Source organism: Pan paniscus, chromosome 18, assembly GCF_029289425.2.
Source record: "Pan paniscus chromosome 18, NHGRI_mPanPan1-v2.0_pri, whole genome shotgun sequence".
NCBI classification, from domain to species: domain Eukaryota; kingdom Metazoa; phylum Chordata; class Mammalia; order Primates; family Hominidae; genus Pan; species Pan paniscus.
Window position 1 is genome coordinate 51,271,464 of NC_073267.2, and position 16,359 is coordinate 51,287,822.

A 16,359-nucleotide genomic window follows, 5' to 3' on the forward strand; every position below is an offset into this window, starting at 1 on the left:
CTGGAAGTGGACATTTGGAGTACTTTGAGGCCTATGGTGAAAAAGGAAATCTCTTCCATAAGAACTAGACAGAAGCATTCTCAGAAACTTGTTTCTGATGTGTGTACTCAACAAACAGACTTGAACCTTTCTTTTGATAGAGCAGTTTTGAAACACTCTTGTTATAGAATCTGCAAGTGGATATTTGGATTTCTTTGAGGATTTCGTTGGAAACCCGAATATCTCCGTATAAAAAGAAGAAGCATTCTCAGAAACGTCTTTGTGATGTTTGCATTCAAGTCACAGAGTTTAGCATTTCCTTTTACAGAGTACGTTTGAAACAGTCTTTTTGTAGTGTCTGGGAGTGGACATTCCGAACGCTTTCTGGCCTGTGGTGAAAAAGGAAATCTATTCCCATAAAAACTAGACAGAAGCATTCTCAGAAACTAGTTTGTGATGTGTGTACTCAACTAACAGAGTTGAACCTTTCTTTTGATAGAGGAGTTCTGAAACACTCTTTTTGTACGATCTGCAAGTGGATATTTGGATAGCTTTGAGGATTTCGTTGGAAACGGGAATATCACCGTATAAAATCTAGACAGATGCATTCTCAGAAACTTCTTTATGATGATTGCATTCAAGGCACAGACTTGAACATTTGCTTTCATAGAGCAGGTTTGAAACACTCTTTTTGTAGGATCTGGAAGTGGACATTTGGAGCGCTTTGAGGCCTATGGTGAAAAAGGAAATCTCTTCCCATAAAAACTAGACAGAAGCATTCTCAGAAACTTGTTTCTGATGTGTGCACTCAACTAACAGAGTTGAACCTGTCTTTTGATAGAGCAGTTGGGAAACACTCTTGTTATAGAATCTGCAAGTGGATATTTGGATTGCTTTTAGGATTTCCTTGGAAACGCGATTATTTCCATATAAAAAGAGGAAAATTCTCAGAAACTACTTCGTGATGTTTGCATTCAAGTCACAGAGTTGAGCATTCCCTTTTACAGAGCAGGTTGGAAACAGTCTTTTTGTAGTATCTGGAAGTGGACATTCTGAACGCTTTGAGGCCTATGATGAAAAAGGAAATCTCTTCCCATGAAAATTAGACAGAAGCATTCTCAGAAACTTGTTTCTGATGTGTGTACTCAACTCACAGGGTTGGACCTATCGTTTGATAGAGCAGTTTTGAAACACTCCTTCTGTGCGATCTGCAAGTGGATATTTGGATAGCTTTGAGAATTTCGTTGGAAACGGAAATAACATCGTATAAAATCTAGACTGATGCATTCTCAGAAACTTCTTTGTGATGATTGAATTCACGTCACAGAGTTGAACATTCGCTTTCATAGAGCAAGTTTGAAACACTCTCTTTGTAGAATCTGGAAGTGGACATTTGGAGTGCTTTGGGGCCTATGGTGAAAAAGGAAATCCCTTCCCATGAAAACTAGACAGAAGCATTGTCAGAAACTTGTTTCTGATGTGTGTACTCAACTAACAGAGTTCAACGTTTCTTTTGATAAAGCAGTTTTGAAACACTCTTGTTATAGAATCTACAAGGGGATATTTGGATTGCTTTGAGGATTTCGTTGGCAGCGGAATTATCTCCATATAAAAAGAAGAAGCATTCTCAGAAACTTCTTTGTTATGTTTGCATTGAAGTCACAGGGATGTGCATTCCCATTTACAGAGCAGGTTTCAAACAGACTTTTTGTAGTATCTGGAAGTGGACATTCCGAATGCGTTGAGGCCAAAGGTGAAAAAGGAAATTTCTTCCCATAAAAACTAGACAGAAGCATTCTCAGAAACTTGTTTGTGATGGGTGTACTCCACTAACAGAGTTGAACTTTTCTTTTGATAGAGCAGTTTTGAAACACTCTTTTTGTGTGATCTGCAAGTGGATATTTGGATAGCTTTAAGGATTTCGTTGGAAACGGGAATATCATCGGATAAAATCTAGACAGATGCATTCTCAGAAACTTCTTTATGATGATTGCATTCAAGTCACAGAGTTGAACATTCGCTTTCGTAGAGCAGGTTTGAAACACTCTTTTTGTACATTCTGGAAGTGGACATTTGGAGCGCTTTGAGGCCTGTGGTGAAAAAGGAAATTTCTTCCCATAAAAACTAGACTGAAGCATTCTCAGAAACTTGTTTCTGATGTGTGTACTTAACTAACAGATTTGAACCTTTCTTTTGATAGAGAAGATTTGAAACACTCTTGTTATAGTATCTGCAGGTGGATATGTGGAATGCTTTGAGGATTTCGTTGGAAACGGGATTATCTCCATATAAAAAGAAGAAGCATTCTCAGAAACTTCTTTGGGATGTTTGCATTCAAGTCACAGGGTTGAGCATTCCCTTGTACTGAGCAGGTTTGAAACAGTCTTTTTGTAGGATCTGGAAGTGGACATTCCGAACGCTTTCATGCCTACGGTGAAAAAGGAAATCTCTTCCCATAAAAACTGGACAGAAGTATTCTCCGAAACTTCGTTGTGATGTGTGTACTCAACTAACAGAGTTGAACCTTTCTTTTGATAGAGCAGTTTTGAAACACTCTTTTTGTACGATCTGCAAGTGGATATTTCGATAGCTTTGAGGATTTCGTTGGAAACGGGAATGTCATCGTATACAATCTAGACAGATGGATTCTCAGAAATTTCTTTATGATGATTGCATTCAAGTCACAGAGGTGAACATTCGCTTTCATAGAGCAGGTTTAAACACTCTTTTTGTAGAATCTGGAAGTGGACATTTGGAGTACTTTGAGGCCTATGTTGAAAAAGGAAATCTCTTCCATAAGAACTACACAGAAGCATTCTCAGAAACTTGTTTCTGATGTGTGTACTCAACAAACAGACTTGAACCTTTCTTTTGATAGAGCAGTTTTGAAACACTCTTGTTATAGAATCTGCAAGTGGATATTTGGATTTCTTTGAGGATTTCGTTGGAAACCCGAATATCTCCGTATAAAAAGAAGAAGCATTCTCAGAAACGTCTTTGTGATGTTTGCATTCAAGTCACAGAGTTTAGCATTTCCTTTTACAGAGTACGTTTGAAACAGTCTTTTTGTAGTGTCTGGGAGTGGACATTCCGAACGCTTTCTGGCCTGTGGTGAAAAAGGAAATCTATTCCCATAAAAACTAGACAGAAGCATTCTCAGAAACTAGTTTGTGATGTGTGTACTCAACTAACAGAGTTGAACCTTTCTTTTGATAGAGGAGTTCTGAAACACTCTTTTTGTACGATCTGCAAGTGGATATTTGGATAGCTTTGAGGATTTCGTTGGAAACGGGAATATCACCGTATAAAATCTAGACAGATGCATTCTCAGAAACTTCTTTATGATGATTGCATTCAAGGCACAGACTTGAACATTTGCTTTCATAGAGCAGGTTTGAAACACTCTTTTTGTAGGATCTGGAAGTGGACATTTGGAGCGCTTTGAGGCCTATGGTGAAAAAGGAAATCTCTTCCCATAAAAACTAGACAGAAGCATTCTCAGAAACTTGTTTCTGATGTGTGCACTCAACTAACAGAGTTGAACCTGTCTTTTGATAGAGCAGTTGGGAAACACTCTTGTTATAGAATCTGCAAGTGGATATTTGGATTGCTTTTAGGATTTCCTTGGAAACGCGATTATTTCCATATAAAAAGAGGAAAATTCTCAGAAACTTCTTCGTGATGTTTGCATTCAAGTCACAGAGTTGAGCATTCCCTTTTACAGAGCAGGTTGGAAACAGTCTTTTTGTAGTATCTGGAAGTGGACATTCTGAACGCTTTGAGGCCTATGATGAAAAAGGAAATCTCTTCCCATGAAAATTAGACAGAAGCATTCTCAGAAACTTGTTTCTGATGTGTGTACTCAACTCACAGGGTTGGACCTATCGTTTGATAGAGCAGTTTTGAAACACTCCTTCTGTGCGATCTGCAAGTGGATATTTGGATAGCTTTGAGAATTTCGTTGGAAACGGAAATAACATCGTATAAAATCTAGACTGATGCATTCTCAGAAACTTCTTTGTGATGATTGAATTCACGTCACAGAGTTGAACATTCGCTTTCATAGAGCAAGTTTGAAACACTCTCTTTGTAGAATCTGGAAGTGGACATTTGGAGTGCTTTGGGGCCTATGGTGAAAAAGGAAATCCCTTCCCATGAAAACTAGACAGAAGCATTGTCAGAAACTTGTTTCTGATGTGTGTACTCAACTAACAGAGTTCAACGTTTCTTTTGATAAAGCAGTTTAGAAACACTCTTGTTATAGAATCTACAAGGGGATATTTGGATTGCTTTGAGGATTTCGTTGGCAGCGGAATTATCTCCATATAAAAAGAAGAAGCATTCTCAGAAACTTCTTTGTTATGTTTGCATTGAAGTCACAGGGATGTGCATTCCCATTTACAGAGCAGGTTTCAAACAGACTTTTTGTAGTATCTGGAAGTGGACATTCCGAATGCGTTGAGGCCAAAGGTGAAAAAGGAAATTTCTTCCCATAAAAACTAGACAGAAGCATTCTCAGAAACTTGTTTGTGATGGGTGTACTCCACTAACAGAGTTGAACTTTTCTTTTGATAGAGCAGTTTTGAAACACTCTTTTTGTGTGATCTGCAAGTGGATATTTGGATAGCTTTAAGGATTTCGTTGGAAACGGGAATATCATCGGATAAAATCTAGACAGATGCATTCTCAGAAACTTCTTTATGATGATTGCATTCAAGTCACAGAGTTGAACATTCGCTTTCGTAGAGCAGGTTTGAAACACTCTTTTTGTACATTCTGGAAGTGGACATTTGGAGCGCTTTGAGGCCTGTGGTGAAAAAGGAAATTTCTTCCCATAAAAACTAGACTGAAGCATTCTCAGAAACTTGTTTCTGATGTGTGTACTTAACTAACAGATTTGAACCTTTCTTTTGATAGAGAAGATTTGAAACACTCTTGTTATAGTATCTGCAGGTGGATATGTGGAATGCTTTGAGGATTTCGTTGGAAACGGGATTATCTCCATATAAAAAGAAGAAGCATTCTCAGAAACTTCTTTGGGATGTTTGCATTCAAGTCACAGGGTTGAGCATTCCCTTGTACTGAGCAGGTTTGAAACAGTCTTTTTGTAGGATCTGGAAGTGGACATTCCGAACGCTTTCATGCCTACGGTGAAAAAGGAAATCTCTTCCCATAAAAACTGGACAGAAGTATTCTCCGAAACTTCGTTGTGATGTGTGTACTCAACTAACAGAGTTGAACCTTTCTTTTGATAGAGCAGTTTTGAAACACTCTTTTTGTACGATCTGCAAGTGGATATTTCGATAGCTTTGAGGATTTCGTTGGAAACGGGAATGTCATCGTATACAATCTAGACAGATGGATTCTCAGAAATTTCTTTATGATGATTGCATTCAAGTCACAGAGGTGAACATTCGCTTTCATAGAGCAGGTTTAAACACTCTTTTTGTAGAATCTGGAAGTGGACATTTGGAGTACTTTGAGGCCTATGTTGAAAAAGGAAATCTCTTCCATAAGAACTAGACAGAAGCATTCTCAGAAACTTGTTTCTGATGTGTGTACTCAACAAACAGACTTGAACCTTTCTTTTGATAGAGCAGTTTTGAAACACTCTTGTTATAGAATCTGCAAGTGGATATTTGGATTTCTTTGAGGATTTCGTTGGAAACCCGAATATCTCCGTATAAAAAGAAGAAGCATTCTCAGAAACGTCTTTGTGATGTTTGCATTCAAGTCACAGAGTTTAGCATTTCCTTTTACAGAGTACGTTTGAAACAGTCTTTTTGTAGTGTCTGGGAGTGGACATTCCGAACGCTTTCTGGCCTGTGGTGAAAAAGGAAATCTATTCCCATAAAAACTAGACAGAAGCATTCTCAGAAACTAGTTTGTGATGTGTGTACTCAACTAACAGAGTTGAACCTTTCTTTTGATAGAGGAGTTCTGAAACACTCTTTTTGTACGATCTGCAAGTGGATATTTGGATAGCTTTGAGGATTTCGTTGGAAACGGGAATATCACCGTATAAAATCTAGACAGATGCATTCTCAGAAACTTCTTTATGATGATTGCATTCAAGGCACAGACTTGAACATTTGCTTTCATAGAGCAGGTTTGAAACACTCTTTTTGTAGGATCTGGAAGTGGACATTTGGAGCGCTTTGAGGCCTATGGTGAAAAAGGAAATCTCTTCCCATAAAAACTAGACAGAAGCATTCTCAGAAACTTGTTTCTGATGTGTGCACTCAACTAACAGAGTTGAACCTGTCTTTTGATAGAGCAGTTGGGAAACACTCTTGTTATAGAATCTGCAAGTGGATATTTGGATTGCTTTTAGGATTTCCTTGGAAACGCGATTATTTCCATATAAAAAGAGGAAAATTCTCAGAAACTTCTTCGTGATGTTTGCATTCAAGTCACAGAGTTGAGCATTCCCTTTTACAGAGCAGGTTGGAAACAGTCTTTTTGTAGTATCTGGAAGTGGACATTCTGAACGCTTTGAGGCCTATGATGAAAAAGGAAATCTCTTCCCATGAAAATTAGACAGAAGCATTCTCAGAAACTTGTTTCTGATGTGTGTACTCAACTCACAGGGTTGGACCTATCGTTTGATAGAGCAGTTTTGAAACACTCCTTCTGTGCGATCTGCAAGTGGATATTTGGATAGCTTTGAGAATTTCGTTGGAAACGGAAATAACATCGTATAAAATCTAGACTGATGCATTCTCAGAAACTTCTTTGTGATGATTGAATTCACGTCACAGAGTTGAACATTCGCTTTCATAGAGCAAGTTTGAAACACTCTCTTTGTAGAATCTGGAAGTGGACATTTGGAGTGCTTTGGGGCCTATGGTGAAAAAGGAAATCCCTTCCCATGAAAACTAGACAGAAGCATTGTCAGAAACTTGTTTCTGATGTGTGTACTCAACTAACAGAGTTCAACGTTTCTTTTGATAAAGCAGTTTAGAAACACTCTTGTTATAGAATCTACAAGGGGATATTTGGATTGCTTTGAGGATTTCGTTGGCAGCGGAATTATCTCCATATAAAAAGAAGAAGCATTCTCAGAAACTTCTTTGTTATGTTTGCATTGAAGTCACAGGGATGTGCATTCCCATTTACAGAGCAGGTTTCAAACAGACTTTTTGTAGTATCTGGAAGTGGACATTCCGAATGCGTTGAGGCCAAAGGTGAAAAAGGAAATTTCTTCCCATAAAAACTAGACAGAAGCATTCTCAGAAACTTGTTTGTGATGGGTGTACTCCACTAACAGAGTTGAACTTTTCTTTTGATAGAGCAGTTTTGAAACACTCTTTTTGTGTGATCTGCAAGTGGATATTTGGATAGCTTTAAGGATTTCGTTGGAAACGGGAATATCATCGGATAAAATCTAGACAGATGCATTCTCAGAAACTTCTTTATGATGATTGCATTCAAGTCACAGAGTTGAACATTCGCTTTCGTAGAGCAGGTTTGAAACACTCTTTTTGTACATTCTGGAAGTGGACATTTGGAGCGCTTTGAGGCCTGTGGTGAAAAAGGAAATTTCTTCCCATAAAAACTAGACTGAAGCATTCTCAGAAACTTGTTTCTGATGTGTGTACTTAACTAACAGATTTGAACCTTTCTTTTGATAGAGAAGATTTGAAACACTCTTGTTATAGTATCTGCAGGTGGATATGTGGAATGCTTTGAGGATTTCGTTGGAAACGGGATTATCTCCATATAAAAAGAAGAAGCATTCTCAGAAACTTCTTTGGGATGTTTGCATTCAAGTCACAGGGTTGAGCATTCCCTTGTACTGAGCAGGTTTGAAACAGTCTTTTTGTAGGATCTGGAAGTGGACATTCCGAACGCTTTCATGCCTACGGTGAAAAAGGAAATCTCTTCCCATAAAAACTGGACAGAAGTATTCTCCGAAACTTCGTTGTGATGTGTGTACTCAACTAACAGAGTTGAACCTTTCTTTTGATAGAGCAGTTTTGAAACACTCTTTTTGTACGATCTGCAAGTGGATATTTCGATAGCTTTGAGGATTTCGTTGGAAACGGGAATGTCATCGTATACAATCTAGACAGATGGATTCTCAGAAATTTCTTTATGATGATTGCATTCAAGTCACAGAGGTGAACATTCGCTTTCATAGAGCAGGTTTAAACACTCTTTTTGTAGAATCTGGAAGTGGACATTTGGAGTACTTTGAGGCCTATGTTGAAAAAGGAAATCTCTTCCATAAGAACTAGACAGAAGCATTCTCAGAAACTTGTTTCTGATGTGTGTACTCAACAAACAGACTTGAACCTTTCTTTTGATAGAGCAGTTTTGAAACACTCTTGTTATAGAATCTGCAAGTGGATATTTGGATTTCTTTGAGGATTTCGTTGGAAACCCGAATATCTCCGTATAAAAAGAAGAAGCATTCTCAGAAACGTCTTTGTGATGTTTGCATTCAAGTCACAGAGTTTAGCATTTCCTTTTACAGAGTACGTTTGAAACAGTCTTTTTGTAGTGTCTGGGAGTGGACATTCCGAACGCTTTCTGGCCTGTGGTGAAAAAGGAAATCTATTCCCATAAAAACTAGACAGAAGCATTCTCAGAAACTAGTTTGTGATGTGTGTACTCAACTAACAGAGTTGAACCTTTCTTTTGATAGAGGAGTTCTGAAACACTCTTTTTGTACGATCTGCAAGTGGATATTTGGATAGCTTTGAGGATTTCGTTGGAAACGGGAATATCACCGTATAAAATCTAGACAGATGCATTCTCAGAAACTTCTTTATGATGATTGCATTCAAGGCACAGACTTGAACATTTGCTTTCATAGAGCAGGTTTGAAACACTCTTTTTGTAGGATCTGGAAGTGGACATTTGGAGCGCTTTGAGGCCTATGGTGAAAAAGGAAATCTCTTCCCATAAAAACTAGACAGAAGCATTCTCAGAAACTTGTTTCTGATGTGTGCACTCAACTAACAGAGTTGAACCTGTCTTTTGATAGAGCAGTTGGGAAACACTCTTGTTATAGAATCTGCAAGTGGATATTTGGATTGCTTTTAGGATTTCCTTGGAAACGCGATTATTTCCATATAAAAAGAGGAAAATTCTCAGAAACTTCTTCGTGATGTTTGCATTCAAGTCACAGAGTTGAGCATTCCCTTTTACAGAGCAGGTTGGAAACAGTCTTTTTGTAGTATCTGGAAGTGGACATTCTGAACGCTTTGAGGCCTATGATGAAAAAGGAAATCTCTTCCCATAAAAACTAGACAGAAGCATTCTCAGAAACTTGTTTCTGATGTGTGTACTCAACTCACAGGGTTGGACCTATCGTTTGATAGAGCAGTTTTGAAACACTCCTTCTGTGCGATCTGCAAGTGGATATTTGGATAGCTTTGAGAATTTCGTTGGAAACGGAAATAACATCGTATAAAATCTAGACTGATGCATTCTCAGAAACTTCTTTGTGATGATTGAATTCACGTCACAGAGTTGAACATTCGCTTTCATAGAGCAAGTTTGAAACACTCTCTTTGTAGAATCTGGAAGTGGACATTTGGAGTGCTTTGGGGCCTATGGTGAAAAAGGAAATCCCTTCCCATGAAAACTAGACAGAAGCATTGTCAGAAACTTGTTTCTGATGTGTGTACTCAACTAACAGAGTTCAACGTTTCTTTTGATAAGGCAGTTTTGAAACACTCTTGTTATAGAATCTACAAGGGGATATTTGGATTGCTTTGAGGATTTCGTTGGCAGCGGAATTATCTCCATATAAAAAGAAGAAGCATTCTCAGAAACTTCTTTGTTATGTTTGCATTGAAGTCACAGGGATGTGCATTCCCATTTACAGAGCAGGTTTCAAACAGACTTTTTGTAGTATCTGGAAGTGGACATTCCGAACGCGTTGAGGCCAAAGGTGAAAAAGGAAATTTCTTCCCATAAAAACTAGACAGAAGCATTCTCAGAAACTTGTTTGTGATGGGTGTACTCCACTAACAGAGTTGAACTTTTCTTTTCATAGAGCAGTTTTGAAACACTCTTTTTGTGTGATCTGCAAGTGGATATTTGGATAGCATTAAGGATTTCGTTGGAAACGGGAATATCATCGGATAAAATCTAGACAGATGCATTCTCAGAAACTTCTGTATGATGATTGCATTCAAGTCACAGAGTTGAACATTCGCTTTCGTAGAGCAGGTTTGAAACACTCTTTTTTTAGATTCTGGAAGTGGACATTTGGAGCGCTTTGAGGCCTGTGGTGAAAAAGGAAATTTCTTCCCATAAAAACTAGACTGAAGCATTCTCAGAATCTTGTTTCTTATGTGTGTACTTAACTAACAGAGTTGAACGTTTCTTTTGATAGAGAAGATTTGAAACACTCTTGTTATACTATCTGCAGTTGGATATGGGGGATGCTTTGAGGATTTCGTTGGAAACGGGATTATCTCCATATAAAAAGAGGAAGCATTCTCAGAAACTTCTTTGGGATGTTTGCATTCAATTCACAGGGTTGAGCATTCCCTTGTACTGAGCAGGTTTGAAACAGTCTTTTTGTAGGATCTGGAAGTGGACATTCCGAACGCTTTCATGCCTACGGTGAAAAAGGAAATCTCTTCCCATAAAAACTAGACAGAAGTATTCTCCGAAACTTCGTTGTGATGTGTGTACTCAACTAACAGAGTTGAACCTTTCTTTTGATAGACCAGTTTTGAAACACTCTTTTTGTACGATCTGCAAGTGGATATTTCGATAGCTTTGAGGATTTCGTTGGAAACGGGAATATCATCGTATACAATCTAGACAGATGGATTCTCAGAAATTGCTTTATGATGATTGCATTCAAGTCACAGAGGTGAACATTCGCTTTCATAGAGCAGGTTTAAACACTCTTTTTGTAGAATCTGGAAGTGGACATTTGGAGTACTTTGAGGCCTATGTTGAAAAAGGAAATCTCTTCCATAAGAACTAGACAGAAGCATTCTCAGAAACTTGTTTCTGATGTGTGTACTCAACAAACAGACTTGAACCTTTCTTTTGATAGAGCAGTTTTGAAACACTCTTGTTATAGAATCTGCAAGTGGATATTTGGATTTCTTTGAGGATTTCGTTGGAAACCCGAATATCTCCATATAAAAAGAAGAAGCATTCTCAGAAACGTCTTTGTGATGTTTGCATTCAAGTCACAGAGTTTAGCATTTCCTTTTACAGAGTACGTTTGAAACAGTCTTTTTGTAGTGTCTGGGAGTGGACATTCCGAACGCTTTCTGGCCTGTGGTGAAAAAGGAAATCTATTCCCATAAAAACTAGACAGAAGCATTCTCAGAAACTAGTTTGTGATGTGTGTACTCAACTAACAGAGTTGAACCTTTCTTTTGATAGAGGAGTTCTGAAACACTCTTTTTGTACGATCTGCAAGTGGATATTTGGATAGCTTTGAGGATTTCGTTGGAAACGGGAATATCACCGTATAAAATCTAGACAGATGCATTCTCAGAAACTTCTTTATGATGATTGCATTCAAGGCACAGACTTGAACATTTGCTTTCATAGAGCAGGTTTGAAACACTCTTTGTAGGATCTGGAAGTGGACATTTGGAGCGCTTTGAGGCCTATGGTGAAAAAGGAAATCTCTTCCCATAAAAACTAGACAGAAGCATTCTCAGAAACTTGTTTCTGATGTGTGCACTCAACTAACAGAGTTGAACCTGTCTTTTGATAGAGCAGTTGGGAAACACTCTTGTTATAGAATCTGCAAGTGGATATTTGGATTGCTTTTAGGATTTCCTTGGAAACGCGATTATTTCCATATAAAAAGAGGAAAATTCTCAGAAACTTCTTCGTGATGTTTGCATTCAAGTCACAGAGTTGAGCATTCCCTTTTACAGAGCAGGTTGGAAACAGTCTTTTTGTAGTATCTGGAAGTGGACATTCTGAACGCTTTGAGGCCTATGATGAAAAAGGAAATCTCTTCCCATAAAAACTAGACAGAAGCATTCTCAGAAACTTGTTTCTGATGTGTGTACTCAACTCACAGGGTTGGACCTATCGTTTGATAGAGCAGTTTTGAAACACTCCTTCTGTGCGATCTGCAAGTGGATATTTGGATAGCTTTGAGAATTTCGTTGGAAACGGAAATAACATCGTATAAAATCTAGACTGATGCATTCTCAGAAACTTCTTTGTGATGATTGAATTCACGTCACAGAGTTGAACATTCGCTTTCATAGAGCAAGTTTGAAACACTCTCTTTGTAGAATCTGGAAGTGGACATTTGGAGTGCTTTGGGGCCTATGGTGAAAAAGGAAATCCCTTCCCATGAAAACTAGACAGAAGCATTGTCAGAAACTTGTTTCTGATGTGTGTACTCAACTAACAGAGTTCAACGTTTCTTTTGATAAGGCAGTTTTGAAACACTCTTGTTATAGAATCTACAAGGGGATATTTGGATTGCTTTGAGGATTTCGTTGGCAGCGGAATTATCTCCATATAAAAAGAAGAAGCATTCTCAGAAACTTCTTTGTTATGTTTGCATTGAAGTCACAGGGATGTGCATTCCCATTTACAGAGCAGGTTTCAAACAGACTTTTTGTAGTATCTGGAAGTGGACATTCCGAACGCGTTGAGGCCAAAGGTGAAAAAGGAAATTTCTTCCCATAAAAACTAGACAGAAGCATTCTCAGAAACTTGTTTGTGATGGGTGTACTCCACTAACAGAGTTGAACTTTTCTTTTCATAGAGCAGTTTTGAAACACTCTTTTTGTGTGATCTGCAAGTGGATATTTGGATAGCATTAAGGATTTCGTTGGAAACGGGAATATCATCGGATAAAATCTAGACAGATGCATTCTCAGAAACTTCTGTATGATGATTGCATTCAAGTCACAGAGTTGAACATTCGCTTTCGTAGAGCAGGTTTGAAACACTCTTTTTTTAGATTCTGGAAGTGGACATTTGGAGCGCTTTGAGGCCTGTGGTGAAAAAGGAAATTTCTTCCCATAAAAACTAGACTGAAGCATTCTCAGAATCTTGTTTCTTATGTGTGTACTTAACTAACAGAGTTGAACGTTTCTTTTGATAGAGAAGATTTGAAACACTCTTGTTATACTATCTGCAGGTGGATATGGGGGATGCTTTGAGGATTTCGTTGGAAACGGGATTATCTCCATATAAAAAGAGGAAGCATTCTCAGAAACTTCTTTGGGATGTTTGCATTCAAGTCACAGGGTTGAGCATTCCCTTGTACTGAGCAGGTTTGAAACAGTCTTTTTGTAGGATCTGGAAGTGGACATTCCGAACGCTTTCATGCCTACGGTGAAAAAGGAAATCTCTTCCCATAAAAACTAGACAGAAGTATTCTCCGAAACTTCGTTGTGATGTGTGTACTCAACTAACAGAGTTGAACCTTTCTTTTGATAGAGCAGTTTTGAAACACTCTTTTTGTACGATCTGCAAGTGGATATTTCGATAGCTTTGAGGATTTCGTTGGAAACGGGAATATCATCGTATACAATCTAGACAGATGGATTCTCAGAAATTTCTTTATGATGATTGCATTCAAGTCACAGAGGTGAACATTCGCTTTCATAGAGCAGGTTTAAACACTCTTTTTGTAGAATCTGGAAGTGGACATTTGGAGTACTTTGAGGCCTATGTTGAAAAAGGAAATCTCTTCCATAAGAACTAGACAGAAGCATTCTCAGAAACTTGTTTCTGATGTGTGTACTCAACAAACAGACTTGAACCTTTCTTTTGATAGAGCAGTTTTGAAACACTCTTGTTATAGAATCTGCAAGTGGATATTTGGATTTCTTTGAGGATTTCGTTGGAAACCCGAATATCTCCATATAAAAAGAAGAAGCATTCTCAGAAACGTCTTTGTGATGTTTGCATTCAAGTCACAGAGTTTAGCATTTCCTTTTACAGAGTACGTTTGAAACAGTCTTTTTGTAGTGTCTGGGAGTGGACATTCCGAACGCTTTCTGGCCTGTGGTGAAAAAGGAAATCTATTCCCATAAAAACTAGACAGAAGCATTCTCAGAAACTAGTTTGTGATGTGTGTACTCAACTAACAGAGTTGAACCTTTCTTTTGATAGAGGAGTTCTGAAACACTCTTTTTGTACGATCTGCAAGTGGATATTTGGATAGCTTTGAGGATTTCGTTGGAAACGGGAATATCACCGTATAAAATCTAGACAGATGCATTCTCAGAAACTTCTTTATGATGATTGCATTCAAGGCACAGACTTGAACATTTGCTTTCATAGAGCAGGTTTGAAACACTCTTTTTGTAGGATCTGGAAGTGGACATTTGGAGCGCTTTGAGGCCTATGGTGAAAAAGGAAATCTCTTCCCATAAAAACTAGACAGAAGCATTCTCAGAAACTTGTTTCTGATGTGTGCACTCAACTAACAGAGTTGAACCTGTCTTTTGATAGAGCAGTTGGGAAACACTCTTGTTATAGAATCTGCAAGTGGATATTTGGATTGCTTTTAGGATTTCCTTGGAAACGCGATTATTTCCATATAAAAAGAGGAAAATTCTCAGAAACTTCTTCGTGATGTTTGCATTCAAGTCACAGAGTTGAGCATTCCCTTTTACAGAGCAGGTTGGAAACAGTCTTTTTGTAGTATCTGGAAGTGGACATTCTGAACGCTTTGAGGCCTATGATGAAAAAGGAAATCTCTTCCCATAAAAACTAGACAGAAGCATTCTCAGAAACTTGTTTCTGATGTGTGTACTCAACTCACAGGGTTGGACCTATCGTTTGATAGAGCAGTTTTGAAACACTCCTTCTGTGCGATCTGCAAGTGGATATTTGGATAGCTTTGAGAATTTCGTTGGAAACGGAAATAACATCGTATAAAATCTAGACTGATGCATTCTCAGAAACTTCTTTGTGATGATTGAATTCACGTCACAGAGTTGAACATTCGCTTTCATAGAGCAAGTTTGAAACACTCTCTTTGTAGAATCTGGAAGTGGACATTTGGAGTGCTTTGGGGCCTATGGTGAAAAAGGAAATCCCTTCCCATGAAAACTAGACAGAAGCATTGTCAGAAACTTGTTTCTGATGTGTGTACTCAACTAACAGAGTTCAACGTTTCTTTTGATAAGGCAGTTTTGAAACACTCTTGTTATAGAATCTACAAGGGGATATTTGGATTGCTTTGAGGATTTCGTTGGCAGCGGAATTATCTCCATATAAAAAGAAGAAGCATTCTCAGAAACTTCTTTGTTATGTTTGCATTGAAGTCACAGGGATGTGCATTCCCATTTACAGAGCAGGTTTCAAACAGACTTTTTGTAGTATCTGGAAGTGGACATTCCGAACGCGTTGAGGCCAAAGGTGAAAAAGGAAATTTCTTCCCATAAAAACTAGACAGAAGCATTCTCAGAAACTTGTTTGTGATGGGTGTACTCCACTAACAGAGTTGAACTTTTCTTTTCATAGAGCAGTTTTGAAACACTCTTTTTGTGTGATCTGCAAGTGGATATTTGGATAGCATTAAGGATTTCGTTGGAAACGGGAATATCATCGGATAAAATCTAGACAGATGCATTCTCAGAAACTTCTGTATGATGATTGCATTCAAGTCACAGAGTTGAACATTCGCTTTCGTAGAGCAGGTTTGAAACACTCTTTTTTTAGATTCTGGAAGTGGACATTTGGAGCGCTTTGAGGCCTGTGGTGAAAAAGGAAATTTCTTCCCATAAAAACTAGACTGAAGCATTCTCAGAATCTTGTTTCTTATGTGTGTACTTAACTAACAGAGTTGAACGTTTCTTTTGATAGAGAAGATTTGAAACACTCTTGTTATACTATCTGCAGTTGGATATGGGGGATGCTTTGAGGATTTCGTTGGAAACGGGATTATCTCCATATAAAAAGAGGAAGCATTCTCAGAAACTTCTTTGGGATGTTTGCATTCAATTCACAGGGTTGAGCATTCCCTTGTACTGAGCAGGTTTGAAACAGTCTTTTTGTAGGATCTGGAAGTGGACATTCCGAACGCTTTCATGCCTACGGTGAAAAAGGAAATCTCTTCCCATAAAAACTAGACAGAAGTATTCTCCGAAACTTCGTTGTGATGTGTGTACTCAACTAACAGAGTTGAACCTTTCTTTTGATAGACCAGTTTTGAAACACTCTTTTTGTACGATCTGCAAGTGGATATTTCGATAGCTTTGAGGATTTCGTTGGAAACGGGAATATCATCGTATACAATCTAGACAGATGGATTCTCAGAAATTGCTTTATGATGATTGCATTCAAGTCACAGAGGTGAACATTCGCTTTCATAGAGCAGGTTTAAACACTCTTTTTGTAGAATCTGGAAGTGGACATTTGGAGTACTTTGAGGCCTATGTTGAAAAAGGAAATCTCTTCCAT